General features: G+C 40.7%; 1 protein-coding gene across 2 annotated transcripts in view; it reads right to left on the reverse strand.

Annotated features, from left to right (window-relative positions):
• PRDM2 (PR/SET domain 2) overlaps nt 1-13147 on the reverse strand; it is a 119122-nt gene that overhangs the window by 45681 nt on the left and 60294 nt on the right. Inside the window, exon 2 of one of the 2 annotated variants that reach the window (XM_060141387.1) lies at nt 2471-2528. The exons of the other annotated variant lie outside the window; for it this stretch is intronic. The gene's annotated coding sequence lies outside the window, so the exon portion shown is untranslated. The remainder of the gene's footprint in view (nt 1-2470; nt 2529-13147) is intronic. 2 annotated transcript variants of the gene reach the window in all.

The following is a 13147-nucleotide window of genomic DNA, read 5'->3' on the forward strand; positions in this document are numbered from 1 at the left end:
AGATCAGGATTAAAAACAGAAACATCAATTACAATACAAAGCAAATATTAACCCTAAAAAACATCCCCAGATTTTGATAAATACTTGAGATGCAAACAAGAAAAATAAAGTATAGAGTACTTAATAATCAGCCACTTAATTTGTTAGTCTTAAAAAACAAATTCTAAAATACCATTTTAAATCCCTAACTCTTCAGCCTGTTTAAAAAAAAAAAAAAGAAGCTGTTTTTTTGCAATTATGTAAAACCTTCACTCGAATTCCTGATAACAACACACCAATCCGTTCACTTCTAAAGGCAGCTGAAGTGGAACCCAGGACACAAGCATATACTTCACTGGAACCACACACTCTGGTGGAAACAGAAGCTGAGAGTCTGCCTGGAGATGGCCCATTTGAGTCTCCAGGTGGAAGGGTTATAAACCAATCCCCTCTGCAAGGGGCAAGGACATGAATACACCTTTTCATATTGTAAGAAGTAACCTCCTCTTTCAAGTCTTTCTCCCTTTGTCAACTTAATAGCACTTAGCCTAAATCTAATGATGACAAAGGCTCTTGAAAACTACAGCTGTGTTTTAAGGGAATTGGATTCAACCAGTTTTCTTATCCTCATGATGATATATGCCCTTCCTTGTCTGTGATGCCCCGCCCACATCAGACTGCTGGTAGCAAACAATGCAAATATAAATGATTACCTAGCTATTAACATAATTGCTCTAGCAAGTGCAGTTCACGTCTGATGAGGTTCACAGAAAGGGCTCCTAGTGCCCACAGACGCCTGATTCAAAAGTTATATTCAGACAGTTTTTTCCCTGGATCAAAACCCCCAAATTTTTATATCAGTACCACCTCATGTACCCCAAACAGGACAAACGAATGTGACCCTTTTCTTTTTAACTAACCTCTTACTTTCTACTTTGTACAGGTATGAACTTTCGAAATAAGTAAAACTGGAGGTGTAAACCCTACCTCTTACGCATAAACCTTAAATACTTTTTTTTAAAGTCACACTGTAAAATATAATAGAAAAACAGATGTCAATTTGTTGTAATACAATCCCTTGCAAAAGCAATTCAAAAAATTTCCTGAAACCTATCAAGTGCTATATGAACCTGGTAGCAGGTTGTACAAAAAAAATAAACTGGCCTATATGTATAAATAGACTATTAAATAAGTAAAATTTCTAGATTTACATAAAGCAAAGCACAACTTGAACAGTACCTTTCATTAATATGTACTAAGAATGAAATCATATAACTAAAAGGTAAAAGTGCTATTTTTAGTTTTATTCCCTGCATAAAAGAATATTAGAACACCTAGCTGATACTGAACGTCAAATGCCTTATTTTTAGACTCTCCAAACCTAAGCAGTGAGAAGCTGCACCACCCTCAGATCCCCCCACCCCCGTGCCACCCCTGGTATCCTCTTTCAACACCAGGACCAGGAAAGCCTGATCTGCGCCCTGGGAAGACACGCCACTTGCGGGACATGTGCATTCTACTCGGAGGACAAACAAGAGTACCCACCACAGGCTGCTACAAGCGTCCCGACCACAGCACGCCTGACATCTGGGGAGATCACTCGCTGCTGTGGGGCTGTCTGAAGCATCAGAGGACGCTCAGAAGCATCACTGACCTCCACCCACTAGATGCCAATAGCATGCCCCTCCTTCTACCTGTGACGAGCAAGTGTCTCCAGACGTGGCCTAAGTCTCACCCAAAAGGAGGGAGGGGTTGTCTCTCTACATTAAGAACCACTGGGCTAAACCAATACGGGGCTCCACAGTCTACATATTTATAAACATTTTTGAAGTATTCGAGTAACACTAATACACCAATTCTAAAAACTAAGAAATGGAACAATTAAATTTACCTCCTGAGTGCCTCTGGTGAACACTGATAGACTTAGTTTACGATGAAAATGAGTCTATCATGAATCTAATCATCACTCATTCATGGAATTGAGATTATGTGATACATAAAGTGATTTTCTCAATCTTTATCAGAATCATCTAATACCTGAGTTACTTCCCATTAGGAGTGTAGACTAGAGATGAAGGGGCTACTGAAATCACCTGTCCTACCTGCTATTTTTTCTGAGAGAAACTGAAGACCAGGGTCCCAAGGGGACTGACCGATCAATCTGTGACAGAAGTCTGAACCCGGGTATCCTGACTCACACCTAGGTATGCCGAGTGTCACTCACAAAGCCAAATACTGTAATAACACCCGGTGGCACCTGCTGTATTTCCTTAAATCAATACATTTTCCCCCCCTGATACTTGGTTTTCGTTCTATATGCAATCAAATTAAAAGAAAACAAAACCAAAAACAACTCATAACCAAAAACAACCTGTAAGGACTTTTACAAAGGGAGGGAGATGTGTTAGTTCCTGTCTGTGAGGCAGGAGGTGCCTGGAGAACTGGTCCGGCAGAGCCGCTGGGAGCCTGGTAAGTACACGTGTGCACTTACCCTCAGGTTCCTGAAGGGTCCTACATAGAGGCTCTGCCAGCTGCGTGCTCCAGATGGTCTAAACAAGAAAGATACAGGAATGAAACACAAGGAAAGTGGAATGCAGACAATGACAAAGAACATAATGAAGGACAGGACAAAACTTCATGTATATAAGGAAAAGAAATACACACATAAAGATGAAGAAAACTGAATGAAACAGAAGGAAAGGAGCAGTTATCCACTGCAGCAAGGTTCTCCCCCCACCACTCTCCCCCAAATAATAATCTTTGGTTCTTAGTTGGGGATCGGATGTGGTATACTTACTCTCAGGCCTATCCCATGCCCATGTTGTAAAACTGATGCCCTTACCACTTAAGTGCCATTCCACTAGACGGCCCGAAAGTCCCAATCCATGCCTCTCATTTTACAGACCCCAAGGACCACAGACATGAAGTCATCTGCCGGAGGTCACACAACTGAAGTATCTCTGGAGGAGTCAGAATTAAAACCCAACCACGACGATACCGAAAGTGCTCTACTACATAAAATTAGTTCTTCAGAACAATAATGCATAATATAAACATTCTTTACAAAGCACTTTATATCCATTATTTCACTCGTTTTCAACGGCAAATGAAAGTAAAGTGATATAAAGACTTTCATTACATCTAAAGAAAAGGAATGATCAAGTTGGAATGGAGATTTTTTTCCAGTTCAATTTTATCTTATGCCAGAAGCAAGTTATCAGTCAACAGCACGGAACCCCAATCTGAGCAAATATGTTCAATAATATCAATAAAATTGGATTTTCTAGAGAAACAGCTACCATATAGAGAAATCAGACGGCCACAATAACTACATTTTAAAGACAACATGTGGCATTATGCTGCTGGTGCCTGCAATGCAAGGTGCAAAACCAAAATCGCCTAAAGCATCACATGAATAATTTAAGTTCTGGACTATTTTCTACTCTTCCGATGAGCTAGACAGACACCAGGAAATTCTAAAGAATAATGTTTCAGTTAAAAATGTTCAGGCATCAGAGAGAATGCAAAATTCTAGAAGGCCTGCTCAAGTTACATTAAAAATTCATCACAACAGTGAAGGCTCATGCATTTGGTGATTGAAATGAATTAAATTTAGAACCATATGTAACTCTACGTGCACTGCCTGCCTCCTCACTGGGGAGCTACCCCACTCTGAAGCTTAAAATCAGAATTCAGTATCAGTGCACGGAAGCAGGTCCAGCCCATCTTTGTCTGGGGAGCTTACCGTCTTACTCAGATGCAAAGATGATTCCAAACCAGGCAAGACCCACAGTCACACCATGAAAGGTCATCAAGGAAATAGGCTGACCTGAACAGGGACCAACCCTGACGCCCCAGAGGGTGGGTGTGCCTGCTGCCTCCAGTCCCTCACTCACTCAGCCCTTCATCCCTGCAACGGAACTTTCATCCTCTCTTCGCTACCGGAACTCCACTCGGACGGTTACCTCTGATCTTGTAATCACAAAACCCCTAATTTCTTTATCTGCCCCCAAGTCTCTCTTTGGCATTTGACAGTCTGATCAGTTTGATGGGCTTAACATCTTAAAATCCCTCTCCCGAGCCTTATGACATTACCATCTAGACTGTCCTCCTTCTGTGACCATTCTATGGCAAAAATCTTTCTATCTTGAAATGAGAGGCTCCCACATAGGAAATCTGAAGACTGGAGGCATGCTTTCACCCAAGGTTGAAGAAAGGCTTCAACAAAGTATTCAGCTAAGCAGAGGACACAGATCTTAGAGATGACAACAGACATGGAATAATGGAATTAATGGGCTGTATTAAAAGGTAAGAGAGAGAAGAACCCTAAGATTTGAAGTAGAAAGAGCCCTGAAGACGGTTTAACCAAACGTCACAAACACACTTCTCTGAGCTTTCTCTCATTTACAAGAACTGCCTAAAATCTCACAGCAAGTTTGTAGTAAAACTGGGACTTTTATTCCCATCCAACTCACCATTCTATCCACCGTGTTCTAACAGCCTTGTTAGTGACACTTTGTGGGTTCCAATTTCACCCTTGAAAAGAATTAACAGTGCCATATGCATTTCAGGCAAGTCTGAGAAATTCATCATGAACGTACAAAGTCATTATGCATCTTTTTCAATATCTGAAAGGCAAGGGAGTGGTTTTCACGACAGCAAGCCCCAAACAAGATGAAAAGCTTAACTGGGGAAAAAGCATAAAGTTCATGTTAAATGACTTCTTTATAGGATTAAAAAAAAAAACACCACAAACAAACAAGATCTCTAGCAGATCAGGTAGTAAGGAAGGGGAACCAATGGACAACAGCAAAACTGTTAGCTGAAAGAATGGCCAAAATGATGCTGTGTGAGCTCCTTGAGGGTGGTCAGAGTTAGACCTCAGCACTGTTTCACATCTGGCAGTGGTTTAACATTCTGCAGTGGGTGTGATGAGTAGAGGGAAAAGAAGCTGGAAACGGATATACAAAACTAGGTTTTCCACGAAGAATAACAGGTCATTTCAATAATATTCATTTTTTTTGTTGTTCTTTTTTTGTTTTTGGGCTGTGCCACGCGGCACGTGGGATCTCAGTTCCCCGACCAGGGATCGAACCTGTGCCCCCTGCAGTGGAAGCGCAGAGTCTGAACCACTGGATCACCAGGGGAGTCCTTTCATGTATTCTTTTAAAAAAAAAGAAAAAGATACTGAGTTTACTACCCTGGAAGTCATCAGAAGGAAACCTGTGGCAGCAGGCCACACGTGAGAAACTGCAACCAGAAAGGCTTCCCTGTGTAAAGGTCGACAATGTCACCACACACGCAAGAACGTGTTTATCAGATGATCAGAAGTGGCCGTTACAACTGGCCAAGGTGAGACCAGTGGGTAAACAAACCACTTGTGGCCTTAGCCCCATCAGTCCACTGTGTTTCAAAGAGAGGAATTTAAAGCAGTAAGATGCTGCAACAGTTGGTTTTTACGAAAGTGATACGCTATACATTTTCTACAGATTTTTTTCACACAGAAAATAACCTTGAAATGTACCTGGTAGTAAAAAATTCTGTTATGCTGCTTGGGCAAAATTTCAAATCTTTTTCTGTAGTTAAAACTCCTCACCAAGAGCTGTCTGCAATCCCGGAGGCAAATTATAAAAATAAAACCTCTCTGGTTTTAAGTTGCTCATGGTATTAAAACAGGACTCTAGGCTTTGCTTCAACAGAAACAATGGAACAAAGTTCTGGATTTTTCAGCGCTGCAGATCACAGTATAAATTCCTGGAATGCTTGCAGCCCGAGTGAGGGATTGGGGGGGGCGGGGGAGCGGGGCACAGTCTTTGCTGCTGTGGAGGCTCTGGCTCCCTGCCTCTTCCAAATGTCAGGCTGATGGAAGAACAGCGATCACATCTGAAGGGAGCTTTTAATTTCTTTTTTTAAAAAAGGCTTTTAGTGGCTTTGACTGGATAATTCCAAACACTAGAAATGGTTCCCCAAATAAACTTCAGTAAATTCAAATTAAGAAAGCTTCAAATTTCCTTACACTCTTGGGAACCTCAAAAAGTCTTGTGGCATAAACAAAATGTTAGAGACTAATTAAATACCTCTGAAACTTAAACAAGCTGCTAGCCTGTTCTGTTTTACAATCATTTTAATTTCTCAAGTTCTTCTCATGGATTTTCAGTAGCCTTTATTTTACAGGAAAAAAAAATGTATCTAAAGTCTGAAAACCTTACATATAAAAAGTGAATTGGCAACTGCAAAGTAAAGAACTTAATTCAAAGTTCAGGTGTCAGTCCCCTGTGGCCAAACAAACCAGGCCTGGGAGCTGTGCAGGGAGGTGGTCTGTTACAAGTGCCTGCGACCCTAAAACACAGGGGACAGCCACACCCTCGAGAATTGGTCAGTTTCAGCAAAAGGAAAGTCTATTTTCTCCTCCCAAAGCCCATGATAAGTTTTACAATGCTATACCCTGATGAATTAATTATAAAACTTAGTTTAAAAATACTTTCAGGAAGTAAAATCTAGATATAAATCTGAGGCAACACAATTGCAACATGTAAAATTCATCCTTTACATTTGTATACAGAAATGCCCACAGGAACAATGGTCAAGCCATAACACCAATTAATAAAATCAGGCTAAAATTTATCCACAGATGTAAACCAAAAGGATCTGCATTAAGATGTTGGCAGGTGGCTCCTGGTGACAAGATTATTGATGAGGGTAGGATACCTGTTTCTCCATCTGTTTGTATTTTCTAATTTTTCTAGATGAACATTTGGTTACATGCTGCAAAAAATAAATGATTTTTTAAAAAGAAATACCTACAAAAGCAAAATTAATGAGACAAGAGAAAATGTTTCTTTTGGCTGAGATTAACGTATGCAATTTTACATCAGTACAGTCTGGAAAAGGCCTCAACTTTCCACTTTGCCTGCACAGCAAAAAGTACTGAAGTGGGGCATCCCTGGTGGCGCAGTGGTTGAGAGTCCGCCTGCCGATGCAGGGGACGCGGGTTCATGCCCCGGTCCGGGAAGATCCCACATGCCGCAGAGCGGCTGGGCCCGTGAGCCATGGCCGCTGAGCCTGCGCATCCGGAGCCTGTGCTCCGCAATGGTAGAGGCCATAACAGTGAGAGGCCCGCGTACCGCAAAAAAAAAAAAAAAAAAGTATCGAAGTGTTTCTCTTTTCCATCTCCTACCTGTACCCTGCAGCAGTGTCCAGAATGCACTCTCCCCAGGAACACCAAATCCACAACAGAGATACAGTGACATTTGGGGTTTAAAATACATCTGACCCTTGAACAGCCCAGGGGGGTTCAGGACATTGACCCTCTACAAAGCTGAAAATTTCTGTATGACTTGTAGTCAGCCCCCCGTATACGCGGCTCCTCCCTAGCTGGGTTTCTGCATCCTCGGATTCAACCAACCTCAGATCACTGAGTACCGCACTATTCATTACTGAAAACCATCCGCATATAAGGGGAACCCTGTAGTTCAAACCCATGTTGTTCAGGGTCAACTGTATTCATAACAGACATTATTAAATAGCCCTAACTGCTTAAGCATTCACATTACCACTGTGAGCCTTTTGGTATATATCCTTCAATTCTCTTTGCCACGCACCACATTACTTCAAACAAAAAATTGATTTGTCTCCTCCTTTTGAAAAGCCACACACCCCCTATTCTTTTTCTTGTTTCAATGTACTTGGTTACCATACCCATAATTATTTAAGTCAAAAATCTAACTTAAACAATCACCCTGAGTACCTCCCAGGTATAAGCTGAGGGTCAATGTCTTGGCAGTCAACTCTGATCACCATGAGAGTCTTGTTCACTAGCTTTTATTTTGCTTCTCCTAAAATGTAAAAATTTGGCAATGGCATTTGAATATGACACATTTTGGAAGAGGTTTAAGCAATTCATTTATAAACACAAAAGAATTTATAGCTACTACACTACCAAATCACTGGGATCTACCATGAAATGAGACGCTTTTATTCCAGTATAATTTTTAAGATTCTTCATCACTATCGCTAAATGAGCTCATTCCCTTCTGTTCAAGACCTCAACTGTCCTCCAGCCCCTTTCACGCCTGCAGATGCGCCTCTATCAGAGCGTATGAAATGACACATCTCTGCTCCCATCGGAAAAGAGGCTGGAGCTCTCCAGGGCTTAGGCATGTAGCCGGGGTAGCACAAATTCACCCCTCTGACTAACTCAAAACTGCGGAGGTTGTCTTTCAGATTCAAGAAGCAGAGAAGGAACTAAAATGTATTGTATTCTCTTCACAAAGCAATTATTTCTAAAACCACAAGTTACATATAAATTCAATTCCAGATTTTTTCTCTTACAGACCTCCACCTAAAAACAAAATCCTACTAGCCTATTTAACAACTCATCTCATCCTCACATGTATTAGCCTTTATCGGACTACTATGAAAATTTACCCCAAGCTCATTATTCTTGCTAGATAAAAAAATTTTCCGCTACGTACTTTGTGAAGTTTCTGGAATAACAGTGAAGTAGAAGTATTCTGATCATTTTCTTGGGTGCTTATTACCTACAAGGCACTTTGTTAAGAGCTATAAGGGAACACATACATATTACTACAAAGATGTCTGCCCCAAAGATATTTTAAATGGAAGTTATATGTCTAACTTTGTGAAAAGCAATCCCCTTTGCAAAAAAGGCCCTACTAATGTCAACAAGAAGCAAATCTTGAGTGGAAAAAATGTTCCAGAAAATGTGTATTTCATTAAAAATATAAAGAAGGGAATGAAGGAGGGAGGAAGCTGGCAGGAAGGATGGGGATGGCAGAGAGAGAGGGAGGAAGGGGGGAGAGTGGGGGGGAGAGGGGGAGGGGGGGAGAGGGGGGGAGAGAGGGGGAGGGGGGAGAGAGAAAGAGAGAGAGAGAGAGAGAGAGAGAGAGAGAGAGAGAGAGACTGGGGGTGGGGTGATGTAAATAACCATCCAGCCAGGTACAGTGAGGAGGCTCAGGGAATTGCTAGTAACCAAGCTACAAGCTACAGCCCACAGCCACGGGGCTCCAGCTCTGCTAGCAGGCTCCGGCACTGAGATCACAGCCTTTTAGAAACACTAAATCTTACTCGGTGCTCTCCAAGGATTATCCCACAGGGTCCCGAGTTGATGCTGCTTCTCTCTTTTGCCAGCGTAGAGGTAAAATAACGCCCTCAGGCAACAAAGAAGTCCAGGAGGAAGAGCTCGCAAAAGGATGAGGATTTGAAACACAGCTGCCTCCTAGGCCAGTGTCCACGCTGGGAGAAGCGGTCTCACTCTCAATCCAGTCACTCACTTCACCTGCCCCCAAAGGTTCCTGTGTCACCAAGGTCACACATCTTCCCTGCAAAGAGCTGACCCCAACTAAAGTGAGACTCGGACTGGGCTCTCCCCGCTCTCCCTCCCTGGTGTTGGGGTGGCATTCTGAATAAAATAGGTCCCCAAACGACAATAGCCCACAAAACGGAAATTCACAGAACTGAAATTATATTGCGCAGCCATGGGCCAAGACATGATTAAGGAGAAGTAATCTTGTTCAGAGCAGAGGGGAACTAACTATGATACATACTGGTGATAACTACCTGATACTGTCCTAGGGAAGGGAACATGAGATAACGTGCACAAAGAACTAACTTTGCACAGTGGCTGACAGACTCGATAAATGGAATCAATTGTACGGATTACGCACAGTAGATTCTACTAAACAAATTACAGAAATCCCACGCCTACAAGTCTAAATTGTCAGCATATGTTCCTTCTTATGAAGACAATAACAATTCTGCTTCCCTAACAAATCCGAATTCATCCATTTCTTTTACTCATTTGTTCTACATCGATTCACAGGATCCCACCCAGATATCATTACAGAAATGTACAAGTCCAATGAGGACAGACGTTTAATTGAGATAAGAGAGAATTATGTCAAACACTCACTAACATCTCTATTAATATATATAAATGCTCTAACAGCGGAAGTTGCGAGTATACGCCAATTTTTAAAGTCTGTAATCCACTGATTTTACGGCTTCTAAAGAACACTCTGCTCTTAATTTTTTAAGTTAAGCATACTAGTTCACTTTACTGGTTCCTAATCTTTTCGGGAAGGAATCTTAGACCTCTTTGAAAATCAGATAGCACCTAAGGCTCCTCTCCCCACACAGTCACGAAGAGCCGTAAACACAACATCTGGGGCTCAAGGATACCTGTGTTACTATGAAGTCAAGTTGTGAGTTCATGTAAATATGCATCTTGACAGGAGTACTCCTGTGTGACCCTGAAAAAGAACTCCGACTCCCCAGACTGCTCAATAAAAATACTGCACAGATAATCAGGACATTTAATAAGTACAATACATAATAAATAAAACTGACATTGTCAACTTAAATAGTAACTTCTCCGAAGAGAATGGCTCTTTCACACTTTAGTTTTGCCCTGAATTCATATCCACAAAGATGTAAAATGTCAAGATTTCCTAATCTGTCATAAACAGCACTGAAATAGCTCCCACACAGTTACCTTCAAGGATGTCTGATAGTTTACTATCTAAGAAAATGTATCCAAAATTCATCCAAAATCTCACCTGCATAAAATTTCGTTGTAACAGTAGAGTCACGAGTGATTTGGATCACATAAAGGCAAGACAGAGAAACAGGAAGACAGTAAGCCCTTCATTTGGGCAGCAAGCAAATAGTGAGACGTTTACTTCTGCCTATGCAATAAATCAAATTCCAAGAGTTCTCTAATCCACCACCCTGTGTGATCACAGGTGTCCTAGTTGGGGTAACTAGTGAAACAAGACAGCTTTCAAGATAGAAGCAGATCTCCAGCAACTGAGGAATTCTCTAGTGTCCCAATGTGTATCTAGTTACAGATCCAAAGAGGCTCTTTACTCTCACCTAATTTGTAATCTATACTTAATTCATTCCATGTTGCCAAAGCAAAATATATGGATTTTTTAAAGAAGATATTGAAACTGTTCATTTCTTTGTTTTTTTTTTTTAAATCCAGAAGTGCCACGATAGGCCAAAGAACAGGCAGAGTTACCACAGAGCTAATTCTGCCGGTGGCCACCAATTACAATGAAGTGGACCAAGGTCGGTATGCCACACATGCCCCTGTGAGGCTCTCGCTTAATGTTCAAGGCAACCCTACACTGTAGGTGTTACCCTCATCTCACAGACAGGTAAACTGAAGATCAAAACGTGTAGAGTAATCCACCCAAAGTCACATGCTGGTAACTGGTGGAGCTAGGATTTAGATCTGGCCTTGTAACTCCAAGGCTCTGTTCTAGCATGCCACAATAAAATCCACACATTGTACATCTCCCAGCACTCAAAGGTTTAGCTGGGTCAGCAATTTTTCCCTTCTCTCCTCCCCTCAACATACACACATCAGGCTCGTTTAAACAAGGTATCATTTGCAAAGTACTGATCCAGTTGTATTTAATACAGAAGCAACAGTGAAGCCTGAGCAACATACTTAATGTGCTTTAACACAGAAAGAAGTTGGAGGGGAACATAACAGTCATTTACTATGAAAACAAAGTTTACCAATTCCATGTACTTTCTGACAATTGCCCATGAGATTTAGAAGACTCCACCTCTCTAAAACTGAAAGGGGTCAGAAATAGTGTTAGTTAAGGGTCACTTTTTCTTGAGTCAATACTTTCCACGCTCTGATTCAACCATGAATTTAGTTTGCTTTAGCATACAGAGAGTAATTTATTTTCCAGCCAATTCCGGAATTTATAATTTTGATGGAATCAAAACCACAAATAGATGTTATTAAGCTTAACACTCAAATCTGATCTTGCTATCGAATACTCCTATGATCACACCTAGCAAGGAAGAGATACTTCCTGAATAATATATTTAGCAACTAATAAAACTCCTAAAAGCAAGCAAATCTGCAATCTTAAACCCCTCGTTCAAAAATCCAACCAAGATTGAGACTACTGGTAATTATTCCTTTTTATCTGTCTGGATGACAGTGAGAGGGGAAACTGTAATTTCAACTCCAGTGTTAATCCTACAAAAATTACAATCCATATGTGTAAACCGACAAAGATCAAAACTGCAACTAACGACCACTGTGCTGCCGGCAGCATAAATCTGGTCGAAATGCACATGGGTTTCCACTGATGCCGGCACTAACATCTTCACAGCGAAGGGACCAAGGCAGGAGGTGGAGCGCAGTGACCTCCCATTCCTCACAGGGACCTGAGACTTTCTGCTTTACTTCACAGGAAAACAGGTTCTGAAAACCTCATAGCTTAAAAACAAAAATACACCCAACAGAACTAGAAAGGCATATTCTATACCTCAAACTGGCAAGAGATGGAAAACTGAACCTAAGAAACCAAATGGTAGAAAAATAACAGAAGGCACAGAAATTTCAGTGTTGCCCATTCTAAACTGTCCCTCAACTTCAAACACCACACATAATTCTGTTTGGGGGTTCTAAACACGGGTGAACAAACCAGTTTGCCCTCATTTTTGTGGCATGTGGTGGCTCAGGAAACCTACAAAAGACTGCACCAAGAGGTAGGATTATAAGTACAAGAGGAAAAGATTGTTTATCACTGTAGCTTTAATAGAAATAAGGGGGAAGATGAATTTTAGTCTAAGTATTATTTACTGCTTTTCTTTTTAACCAAAGCAAAGATAATCCTCTGCAGCTCCACATAACGGGTAACATACAGCTCTTTCATTAAGGGTGAGATTAGGTTTTGGTCATTCAGATACTGATTAAACTAATAAGAACATATAAAATTTAAAGTTCTTAAAGTATCAAAATAGCAAGGATTTCAGACGTCATAATCTTATCTTAGAAACTGGTATTTTTATATACACACACATACAATATCATTATTTTATCATTAAAATAAATCTCTTACCTCTGAAGCTATTCAAATATTCTTTGTAATATTAAAGTATATTAAATTTACTACATAACAATTAAAATAACTACACCATCATATAATGAAAACTTCTATCAAAAAATATTTTTAAATTTCAGAGTCATGACCACAAAAATGAGAAGAGGAAATAAATAGCTACAATAAGTGCTTCAGAATGCTGAGGATTTTCTAGTCTCTTACCCATAATCCCTCAGGACTTTTTCTCAATATATGTGCCAAGTTTTAACCTTTTAAACAAAGTTACTTCCCCT

Source organism: Lagenorhynchus albirostris, chromosome 2 (genome assembly GCF_949774975.1).
Source record: "Lagenorhynchus albirostris chromosome 2, mLagAlb1.1, whole genome shotgun sequence".
Lineage (NCBI taxonomy): Eukaryota > Metazoa > Chordata > Mammalia > Artiodactyla > Delphinidae > Lagenorhynchus > Lagenorhynchus albirostris.